Below are 9,947 nucleotides of genomic sequence, written 5' to 3'. Positions count from 1 at the left end.
TAGGCCAAAGATCAAATTTCTACTATGTGCAATTCTCTTCTTTTCCGACAAGCGCACTATTTCAGCGTTGACATCGGTTGCCCCTCATGATTATCTTTTTGTCATAGGAAATGTGTTCTTCCAAGCGCGCGCGTATGTTACGCTAATTCTTTGAAGTATTCGTAATTTTGAGAACATTTTTTGACAGGGAAAGCAAAAACAGTTCACTTTGTCAAGTAGTATTTGCGAACAAATTTAGTGTTAAAAAATGGCAAGCATTCATCAATGAAGGTACTTCGATAATACGTAGTATTAATGGTTACTTGCACAGGAAAGAAACAGAAGAACATCACCGCGGTGAATCAACAACGTGCTAGTGATGAATTAGTGTTGGTAGTACACAAGAAAAGCGGCGGTAACTTAAACCCAATCAACTGCAGGAACCGAAGTCTGCTTTCACTACAAAAGCTATGGTAACTTGAATCTCATCAGTCGAAGGAACTGAAGCCTGTTTTTGTAAGACAGACCAACCTTGTCAGTCATCGCCTGAAGCTTCGCCTGTTCATCTTCCTGATGCTCTGCATGGTGTGGTGTTCATCGTGCTTGTAATTTTGCACATCATATCAATAAACTTGCCCTGACTTGTTTCTCAAAGAGACCAACTCAGCAATCGCACTGCGGGTAACTTCAACGAAGAATCTGACACTCAGATCCTGGCAGTAATCTTCACAGCTACCCTTTTGGTGTGTTCAAGGAACAATCTTGCTCTTCGGAAGAAACATCTATTTCGAAATTTGCTCCGCCAATACCGGTCACCAGTTCCAGCATCAAGTCAGGTAGCCTCCTCCATAGCAATTCTCCATTTCCTGTTCCACAAGCTCATGCAGACTGCCAAAAGCACGAAGGACTTGGCCCTCCATACGGATATAGTTCCTGTTTTCTTCAGCGGTTTTCTAAGGTTCAGAGAACAGATGATTCAGAAAACATGCAGAGCCTCTGCTAGAGCTTATCCTGTGCGCTCCTCCGGGTCAGGCGTTCTGTGCGGGTCTGCTCGTACTGCTCCTCCATGACCGTGTCCATGCCCATGTCGCATCCTTGGCACCACATACCACCGCCAGGAGGTTAAGGATCAAATATATATCTTCAAAGGCCAAACAAAGAATGCATTAGTACTAGCACCGCACAAAGACTAAATTTCAATACCAAGATTGTCCGGTCAAACAAATTACCAGATAAAAGAGCATAATCACAGCATTGCCACAACTCCAAAAGCTCTAGACAAGAACAGAAGGATTCAACCAGTCCAGAAAAGATAATTTGAGCCAACCTTGGCGCAGTGGTGGACCCGGAAACAATTCCGGCCCATAATGTTAGCAGGGAAAAGAGGATCATCGATGTGAATTGGATCAATCCTGCAAAATCAACTATATGGAAAATTACCATAGGCAGAAGGTGACAGAAAGAAACAATGTATTACTGACATCGACTTTTATTACCTGTGCCCTCTTTCTCGGTTCAAATAAATTCCTCTTTGGATGGAAATACGCTTATGGTGTGGATCAAACACATTCCTGTCATCCAGAATGTTTGAAAGCGGTTAGATGTCAGACGCACCAATATATTGCTAATTTAGCTATCCCAAAAGAGAAACCATACATAAGGGTCCTAGTCATTCTAGCATACTTTACACGCTTTTTCCACATCAGGCACTCATCTTTTCCCTTGTGTTTTAAACAATAAAGTGTTCATGCATACTCACTTACACACAAACAATACAGGAAATCCATCAAAAGGCTACCTAGATTCTGCCAAATACAAAACAGCAAAAATGTAGCATAAGTGGCAATTTCAAATAAAAATATGAACTTGCTAAGAAGAGGGGCAAGGGATAAATTTTTATTTTTCCATTGCGACTACTGAAGTTTGAAACTCAAAGCTGGCCAAATATCTACATTCATGTGAGCCGATCATTAAAATAGAATATATTATACAGAAACAAATATCTCACAGAAACAGGATACAGTAATTAAGTTAAAAAAGTGTAGATTCCAAATCAAAATGTCATGATTTTTTAAAAAAATCATGAATACAAATGTCAAAAAAATCAAAATAAAAAATAAAAAAGAATATTAAAACCAAAAGAGAAATAAAGTAATAAAAAACTAAAAACTAAGCAATGCCTTGTAGAACATGCTCAAATAGAGGGAGCTTAGTATCTCAAAGATTTTAAACCAAAGTGAGTTTAAGGGTTGTTAGTTTGAAATGGACTTCTAACTGGTAATGTCCACATTTGCAACAAGAAAGAAAAATGGTGCAACATAATGCATTTTTATTGCTAGTGAATGACAGGAAATAAATTTGTGCACAGAAAGTGGCCTTGTGCACAGAAAGTGGCCTTGTTAGCCCACCACGAATGTCCTCTTGTCACACAAAATGTGTATCTATATCTATATCTATACCAATATAAAAAGACCCAAAGTGGCAGATCCAACTAATCTTGGCCGTCAACCCAAGTCAATCCAACGACCTAGACTGCTCTAATGTCGAGAGCTCAACACGTTTAGCGTGTAATTAATACCATACCATATATTGTGCTAAACATATAATTAACACGTAAATAATATCCTACCTAATATCCGCGCAATTAATATACTGCCTAATATTAACGTGCATTGCATCTACACATTTACTAGTTACTTTAGAAGGAAGAAATGCAAAGTGTACATATCACATTAACATCTACTACATGTGTAATTTTGTAAAGAATTCTTAGTTCTGAGAATAGCTTGTGACAGAGAAAGCAAAAATCGATACTTGCACAAGAAAGAAAGCGCAAGAACATCACTACATCAGCGCAACAAATCAAGAACATGCTAGTTTCAAATTTGTGTTGGAGTAAACTACAAAAGCGGTAACTTAAATCTGCTTCGCTACAAAAGCAGGAACCGAAGTGTGCTTCGCTACAAAAGCAGCAACTTGAATCTCATCAGCTGCAGGAAACGAAGTCTGCCTTTATAAGACGAGCCAACGCCGTCACCTGACCATGTCCCTGATGCCATAAAGATTGCTCTGACTGTAACTGAAGAGTAGCTCGGCAATCCCATTGGCGAGTAACTGCAACGAAGAATCTGGTACTCGAGATCACGGCAGTAATCATGGCAGTTACCCTCTTGGTGTGTTCAAGGAACAATCTTGCTGTTCCGGAGAAACGACGATCTGAAAATCGCTTTGCTACACCGGACACCACTTCCAGTATCAAGCCTTGTACCAGCTCCAAGTAGGAGTTGCTTCCTACTCTGTTTCCGAACACAGGTAGCCTCCTTCGTAGAATTTCTCCATTTCCTGTTCCACAAGCTGATGTTGACTGCCAAAAGCACAAAGAACTTGTTCCAGGATGTTCTGATTTTCCTTAGGCATTTCCTAAGGTTCAGAGAACAGATGATTCAGGAAACATGTAGAGCCTCTGCTAGAGCTTATCCCGAGTGCTCCTCCGGATCTGGAGTTCTGTGCGGACCTGCTGTACTGCTCCTCAGTGACCTTATAGGTCTGGCAGCACACGTCATTAGGCGATTCCATTTCCGCATCCTTGGCAGCACATACCACCGGCACGAGGTTAAGGATCTATCGTTTATGGTATCAAGTGGATGAGATTTACATACTTACAAAGTGATTAGATATGCTCGTATTACAGAAGTGATAGGTGCTGTACCTTCTGTGTGCAGAGTGCAGCACCATCTTGCTCTTGCATCCAATTCGGCCTAATACCTCAATCAACGGTCTCGGGTTCTAAGCAGCCAGAGGCGAGAGAAGGGCAGCTGGCATTGTACCTTCGAACAAGCCTGCACTAAATAGAAAACCTGAATATGAACATTTTTCGATCAATGTTTTCACACCTACTAGCGCTAAAAACTCACAGGACAACTATTAAGATGTGCAGCAGAAAAAAGAAAATAACCTAGAATTAAGACCAGCTTGGAAATTTGTCTCTACTGACCTTTTCCACCAGCTGCAGTAAGTAACTCGGTGTCTAGACACAGCAGAGGCCATTCCAACCCAACAGTTCCTGTAGCTTGTGGAATCACAGGCTCTTTCCATTGCTACAACTCATTAGAATCAATACTTGGAATTATTTCCTTCAGTAGGCTAAATGATGATGCAGGCATGTTACATTCTGCACTGAACTGCAGTAGCTCGTTTTCTAGAACAGCAAAAGCATCAGCAAAAGCCTGCCATGAAAAGCATCAGAAAATACCGTAAGACTTATTGATCCGTGATTCGCTGGACAAATATTTGTATCTTCAAAGGCCAAACAAACACATTAGTACTAGTACCGTGCAAAGACTAAATTTTAATACCGAGATTCCCCGGTCAAACGAATTATACCACATAAAAGAGCATAATCACAGGATGCCACAACTCCAAAAGCTCTAGACAGCAAAGGATGGATTCAACCAGTCCAGAAAAGATAATTTGAACCAACCTTGATGCATTGGTGGACCCGGAAACAATTCCTGCCCACATTGTTAGCAGGGCAAAGAGGATCATCGATGTGAATTGGATCAATCCTGCAAAATCAACTATATGGAAAATTACCATAGGCAGAAGGTGACAGAAAGAAACAATGTATTACTGACAACGACTTTTATTACCTGTGCCCTCTTTCTCGGTTCAAATAAATTCATCTACTTTGGATGGAAATACGCATATGGCGTGGATCAAACACATTCCTGTCATCCAGAATGTTTGAAAGCAGTTAGAGGTCAGATGCACCAATATATTGCTAATTTAGCTATCCCAAAAGAGAAACCATACACAAGGGTCCTATAGTCATTCTAGCATACTTTAGGGCATCTCCAGCCGCGCCCCCGACAGGCCTCCCCAGGCCACTTTTTCGGCACCGGCGCCGAAAAAACGGCCCAATCGCGCCCCCAGGACGCCGAAAATCGCCGGTTCGGACCTTTTTTCCGCCCAGCGGTCACAGGCCGAACCCGGCGCGCTGGGGAGCCGTTGGGGGCTCCGGCGCTAGGGAAAAGCACGCCTGGCCCACACCGACAGGGGAAAAGTCAAGGTTTTCTTCCCCCAACTCGCCTCGCACCCCCGCGCCGTCGGCCACCACTAGCTATATCCTGGCGACGGCCGCCGCCCTACTCCGCTAGATAGCCATTCCCCGCCGGAAAATAGCAGCGCTTCGCCGCGGCAGCCCCTCCCACAACAGCTGGGCGTTTCCGGCCGCCGTTTCCGGCCGCGGAGGCGCGGTTTAACGGCGGGTACACGCCCACCGAGCGCAAGGTGTTCGGCGTTTTGCCTGTCTCGGCGATGGACTCGGATGAGGAGGAAGAGCTCGCCACGCTGCTGGAGGAGGAAGCCGCGGCCGACGTCCAGGAAGAAGAGCATCTGATGGTGCTCGCCGCCCTCGCCCAGCTGCTGGCGAGCAATGAAAAGCCGCGGCGAGGTGGCTCGGCGCCGGGGCGGGTGAAAGCAAAGAACCGGCATCGTCTGCAAGGCTACTGCATGCTCTACTCCGACTACTTCGCCGATGCTCCACTTCATGGCGAGAGAACATTTCGGCGCCGTTATCGGATGAGCCGAAAGCTCTTCCTCAGGATTGTTAATTCTATCCGGGAGTTCGACAACTACTTCAAGTGCAAGATGGATTGCACTGGCGCTCTTGGATTCACCTCCATCCAGAAGTGCACGACAGCGATGAGGATGCTTGCATATGGAGCTCCCAGTGATTCACTCGACGACTATGGGAGCATGGCCGAGTCCACCAGCATAGAGTGTTTCTACAAGTTCTGTCGGGCAGTGGTGGCAGTGTTTGGGCCACAATACTTGAGAACACCCAACGCGGAAGACACTGCTCGGATCCTAGCCCAGAATGCAGCAAGAGGATTTCCTGGGATGCTTGGAAGCATCGACTGCATGCATTGGAAATGGAAGAACTGCCCATTTGGTTGGCAGGGGATGTACAAAGGCGCCGAAGGCGGTTGCAGTGTGGTGCTTGAGGCGGTAGCCACACAGGACCTCTGGATTTGGCACTCCTTCTTTGGTATGCCAAGAACTCACAATGACATCAACGTGCTGCAGTGCTCTCCTGTTTTTGCCAAGCTCGTTGAGGGCCATTCTCCTCCGGTGAACTTCGAGATCAATGGGCACCAATACAACAAGGGGTACTACCTAGCAGATGGCATCTATCCGAGATGGTCGACATTTGTGAAGACGATCTCAAACCCTGTGCCAGGAGGCAAGAACGCCTGGTTTGCGAAAGTTCAGGAGGCTTGCCGGAAGGATGTCGAGCGGGCATTTGGTGTGCTCCAATCTCGATTCGCTGTTGTTCGGTACCCCGCTCAGACCTGGTCGAAAGATCAAATGTGGGAGATCATGACTTGTCGTGTCATCTTGCACAACATGATCATCGAGAGCGAGCAAGAAGACCCAGTGTTTGACACTGAACCATACTACAGGCAGGGTCCTCTAGCCGAAGTTGATCACCAGCTACCGGCAACTTGGACTGCCTATCTCAGTATGCGTCAGGAGATCCGAGACCCACAGGTGCATCATCAACTGCAGAAAGATCTGATTGAGCACCTATGGAGGCTCAAGGGGGACGCCGTGTGATGAAATACGAGTTTTTATTTGTTGAACTATATAATTTGTATTGAACTATTTGTTTTTGTACTATTTTGTTGAAGTATTTGATTTTTCTGTGATGAAATATGTGATAAGAAATAATTGTGTTGATAATTGAACGCCGAGACACGGCGAAACCACGCCGAATATGGGCCTATTCTCGCCCATATGGGCCGTTTATTCGTCGAAATTGGGCTGCAAAGTGGGCCAATTTCGGCGCCTGGGGGCGAGCTGGGGGCGACGACTGGGCGCAAAACCGCCCCCAGCGCCGAGGGTATCGCCGGCTCGCCCCCAGGGGGCGATTTTTATGCGTCCTGGGGGGGCCAACGGCTGGAGATGCCCTTACACGCTTTTTCCACATCAGGCACTAATCTTTTCCCTTGTGTTTTAAACAATAAAGTGTTAATACATACTCACTTACACACAAACAATACAGGAAATCCATCAAAAGGCTACCTAGATTCTGCCAAATACAAAACAGCAAAAATGTAGCATAAGTGGCAATTTAAAATAAAAATATGAACTTGCTAAGAAGAGGGGCAAGGGATAAATTTTTATTTTTCCATTGCGACTACTGAAGTTTGAAACTCAAAGCTGGCCAATATCTACATTCATGTGAGCCGATCATTAAAATAGAATATATTATACAGAAACAAATATCTCACAGAAACAGGATACAGTAATTAAGTTAAAAAAGTGTAGATTCCAACTGAGCTATGCTATTCAAGATGTGCAACTTACTTGGTTAATAGGCCGACCAAGATGATGTTCATGTTGAAGAAAACGAGTGGTTAACAACACCTGCAAAGGATATTAAAAGATGAAGTTCTTTTCACAGGTCATCTCAAGAGTTAATGTCATTAATTAATACAATATGCTAACATGAAAAGTAAGACCAGGCGGTAAGCATCAACTATGTTATCCAAAGGTGAAAATATATAAGAAAATATAAGTTACCTGGGGATCGTGCTTGTAATGCTGTTAGACATACATTATCAATCACAACAATAACAACAACAACAAAGCATTTAGTCCCAAACAAGTTGGGGTATGCTAGAGGTGAAACCCATACGATCTCGGGACCAACTCATGGTTCTGTCACATGGATAGCAAGCTTCCACGCACCCCTGTCCATGGCTAGTTCTTTGGTGATACTCCGGTCCTTCAGATCTCTCTTTACGGACTCCTCCCATGTCAAGTTCGGTCTACCCCGGCCTCTTTTGACATTATCAACATGTTTTAGTCGTCCGCTATGCACTGGAGCTTCTGGAGGCCTACACTAAATATGGCCAAATCATCTCAGACGATGTTGGACAGGCTTCTCTTCAATCGGTGATACCCCAACTCTATCTCGTATATCATCATTCCGGACTCTGCCCTTCCTTGTTTGGCCACACATCCATCTCAAGATGCGCATCTCCGCCACACCTAACTGTTGAACATGTCGCCTTTTAGTCGGCCAACACTCAGTGCCATACAACATTGCAGGTCTATAAGGGCTCAAAGCTGACCCCTGCTGTTCAATGCTACATACTAAACAAATCCAAAACCCTGCAAATGTTGCCTTCCAGCTTCTCTTTTTCTTTAGTTGAACCATCACCATGACAACATTAAAAATCAGAAATCACACAAAAACTATCATTATTTCATCCTTAGGATCATTTAAGGCGACATGTATATAAGCATCAAGTTGAAAATATTACTACTTTTAATGGGAAATCATTAGTGCTTTCAAGCATGTGACAACTGACAAGAACCAAGAGCAGTGATGATAATTCATACTATGTATAATAGACATGATGCCACTTAAGTATGGCAATAAATTTATGTATAAATCATATAAGATCATTCTACGTAAGGCAATAATCCATAACTACAAGAGCCTAGGCAGACACTTTATGGTTCTGATCAATTGGGGTTGAAGCAGCTCGACAACCCAACATGCCAACATCATAGATGAGGTCCAGGGTATACTTTGAGAAAGAGCTATTCCTTTTTCAGACCTTGCCACTTCTATATCAAGGAAGTACTTGAGTCGACCAAGATCTTTAACTTCAAATGCCTTACTCAGGCACCCCTTTAACCTTGCTATCTCTACGTCATCTTCGCCGGCGATAATGATGTCATCAACATAAACAGCGACGATGGTCATTGTCCCTTTAGGGCTCATTCGGTTTGGAGGAAATCTAAACGTAGGAATTTAAGTAGTATAGGAATTTGATAGGATGGCACTTGCCACCCTAAGGAATTGACTTGCCTCGTTCCTACGCGCAAAATGAGCTTTGAGTGGATGTGTAGTTTCATCCAAAAGCATAGGAAATGAATAGTATTCCTACGAAATTCCTTTACGGATTTCCTACAAACCGAATGCATATATAGGAAATTTTCCTCTGGAATCCTTGTTCCCATGTTTTTCCTATAAAAATCCTCCAAACCGAATGAGGCCTTAAGAGTGTCTATAGAACAATGTATGGTCACCATTTCACCATCCATACTCATGCCACAGACCATCCGTCTAAACTTGTCAAACCAAGCTCTTGGAGACAACTTCAGTCCGTAAAGAGCTTTCTTTAGACTGCATACCTTGACAATAGTCTCTCTTAGAAGTCTAGAACCTAGGTGGAATCTCCATGTATACCTCCTCCTGCAAGTCCGCATGCAAGAAGACATTCTTCACATCAAGTTGGTGTTAAAGCCACACGAAATTTGCCGCACAGGAGAGCAGAATCCTCACGGTGTTCACCTTTGCTACTGGAGCAAAGGTCTCATCGTAGTAAATGCCATATGTTTGGCTGTAACCCCTCGCCACAAGCCTTTCTTTGTACCTTTCAACCTTTCCTTCTGCATTTTGCTTCACAGTGTACACTGTGTATACCCACTTGCAGCTGACTGCTTTCTTTCCTGTCGGAAGGGGTATTAATACCCATGTCTTATTCTTACACAGAACCTCCGGCTCTTCCACCATGGCCACCGCTCCCGTTATGCCCTTCCGAACTCGATACCTACGCTTCCGTCGTGCTCGCCACTGGCGGCCACCTCCATCGCGCTCGCAACCGCATGCTACCTCTTCACCATCTCCAAGTAGGTTGTGCCTCATCTCCATCTCTAGAAGGTTGGTGCCTCATCGCCTTCTACGGAGGCCAACGTCCCACCGCTCCAAGAGGTCACACCTTTTCGCCGCTCCAAGATGCCCCGACGTTCCAGCTGGTCGACACCTCACCATCTTCTCAAGGAGGCCGGCGCCCATCCGCAATCTCCGCGATGTCCGTTGTTGCAGGTCACAATCTTAGCTCCCTCTTTTGCTGCCGCCGGACCTCACAAACAGCAACCTGTCCTGT

At 44.6% G+C, this 9,947-nt stretch overlaps 1 long non-coding RNA gene across 9 annotated transcripts; it reads right to left on the bottom strand.

The window, feature by feature from the left end:
* Window positions 1-261: 261 nt before the first annotated feature.
* Window positions 262-7,414, bottom strand: LOC125520532. 9 transcript variants are annotated; one of them, XR_007288709.1, is made up of 9 exons: window positions 7,351-7,414; window positions 4,629-4,706; window positions 4,460-4,544; window positions 3,974-4,205; window positions 3,689-3,818; window positions 3,017-3,600; window positions 1,476-1,550; window positions 1,209-1,403; window positions 262-1,120 (listed from the first exon to the last, which is right to left on the bottom strand). It is a non-coding gene; the product is annotated as an uncharacterized LOC125520532 (long non-coding RNA). The 9 variants fall into 9 exon arrangements; XR_007288708.1 differs by having other exon boundaries at window positions 1,209-1,391; XR_007288705.1 differs by adding an exon at window positions 7,031-7,072 and having other exon boundaries at window positions 1,209-1,391; window positions 1,476-3,600; window positions 4,460-4,556; window positions 7,351-7,411.
* Window positions 7,415-9,947: the final 2,533 nt, after the last annotated feature.

The sequence above is a fragment of the Triticum urartu genome, chromosome 7 (genome assembly GCF_003073215.2).
Source record: "Triticum urartu cultivar G1812 chromosome 7, Tu2.1, whole genome shotgun sequence".
NCBI lineage: Eukaryota > Viridiplantae > Streptophyta > Magnoliopsida > Poales > Poaceae > Triticum > Triticum urartu.
Note: the sequence above shows the minus strand (reverse complement) of the source record. Positions and strands in the feature narration are given on the sequence as shown.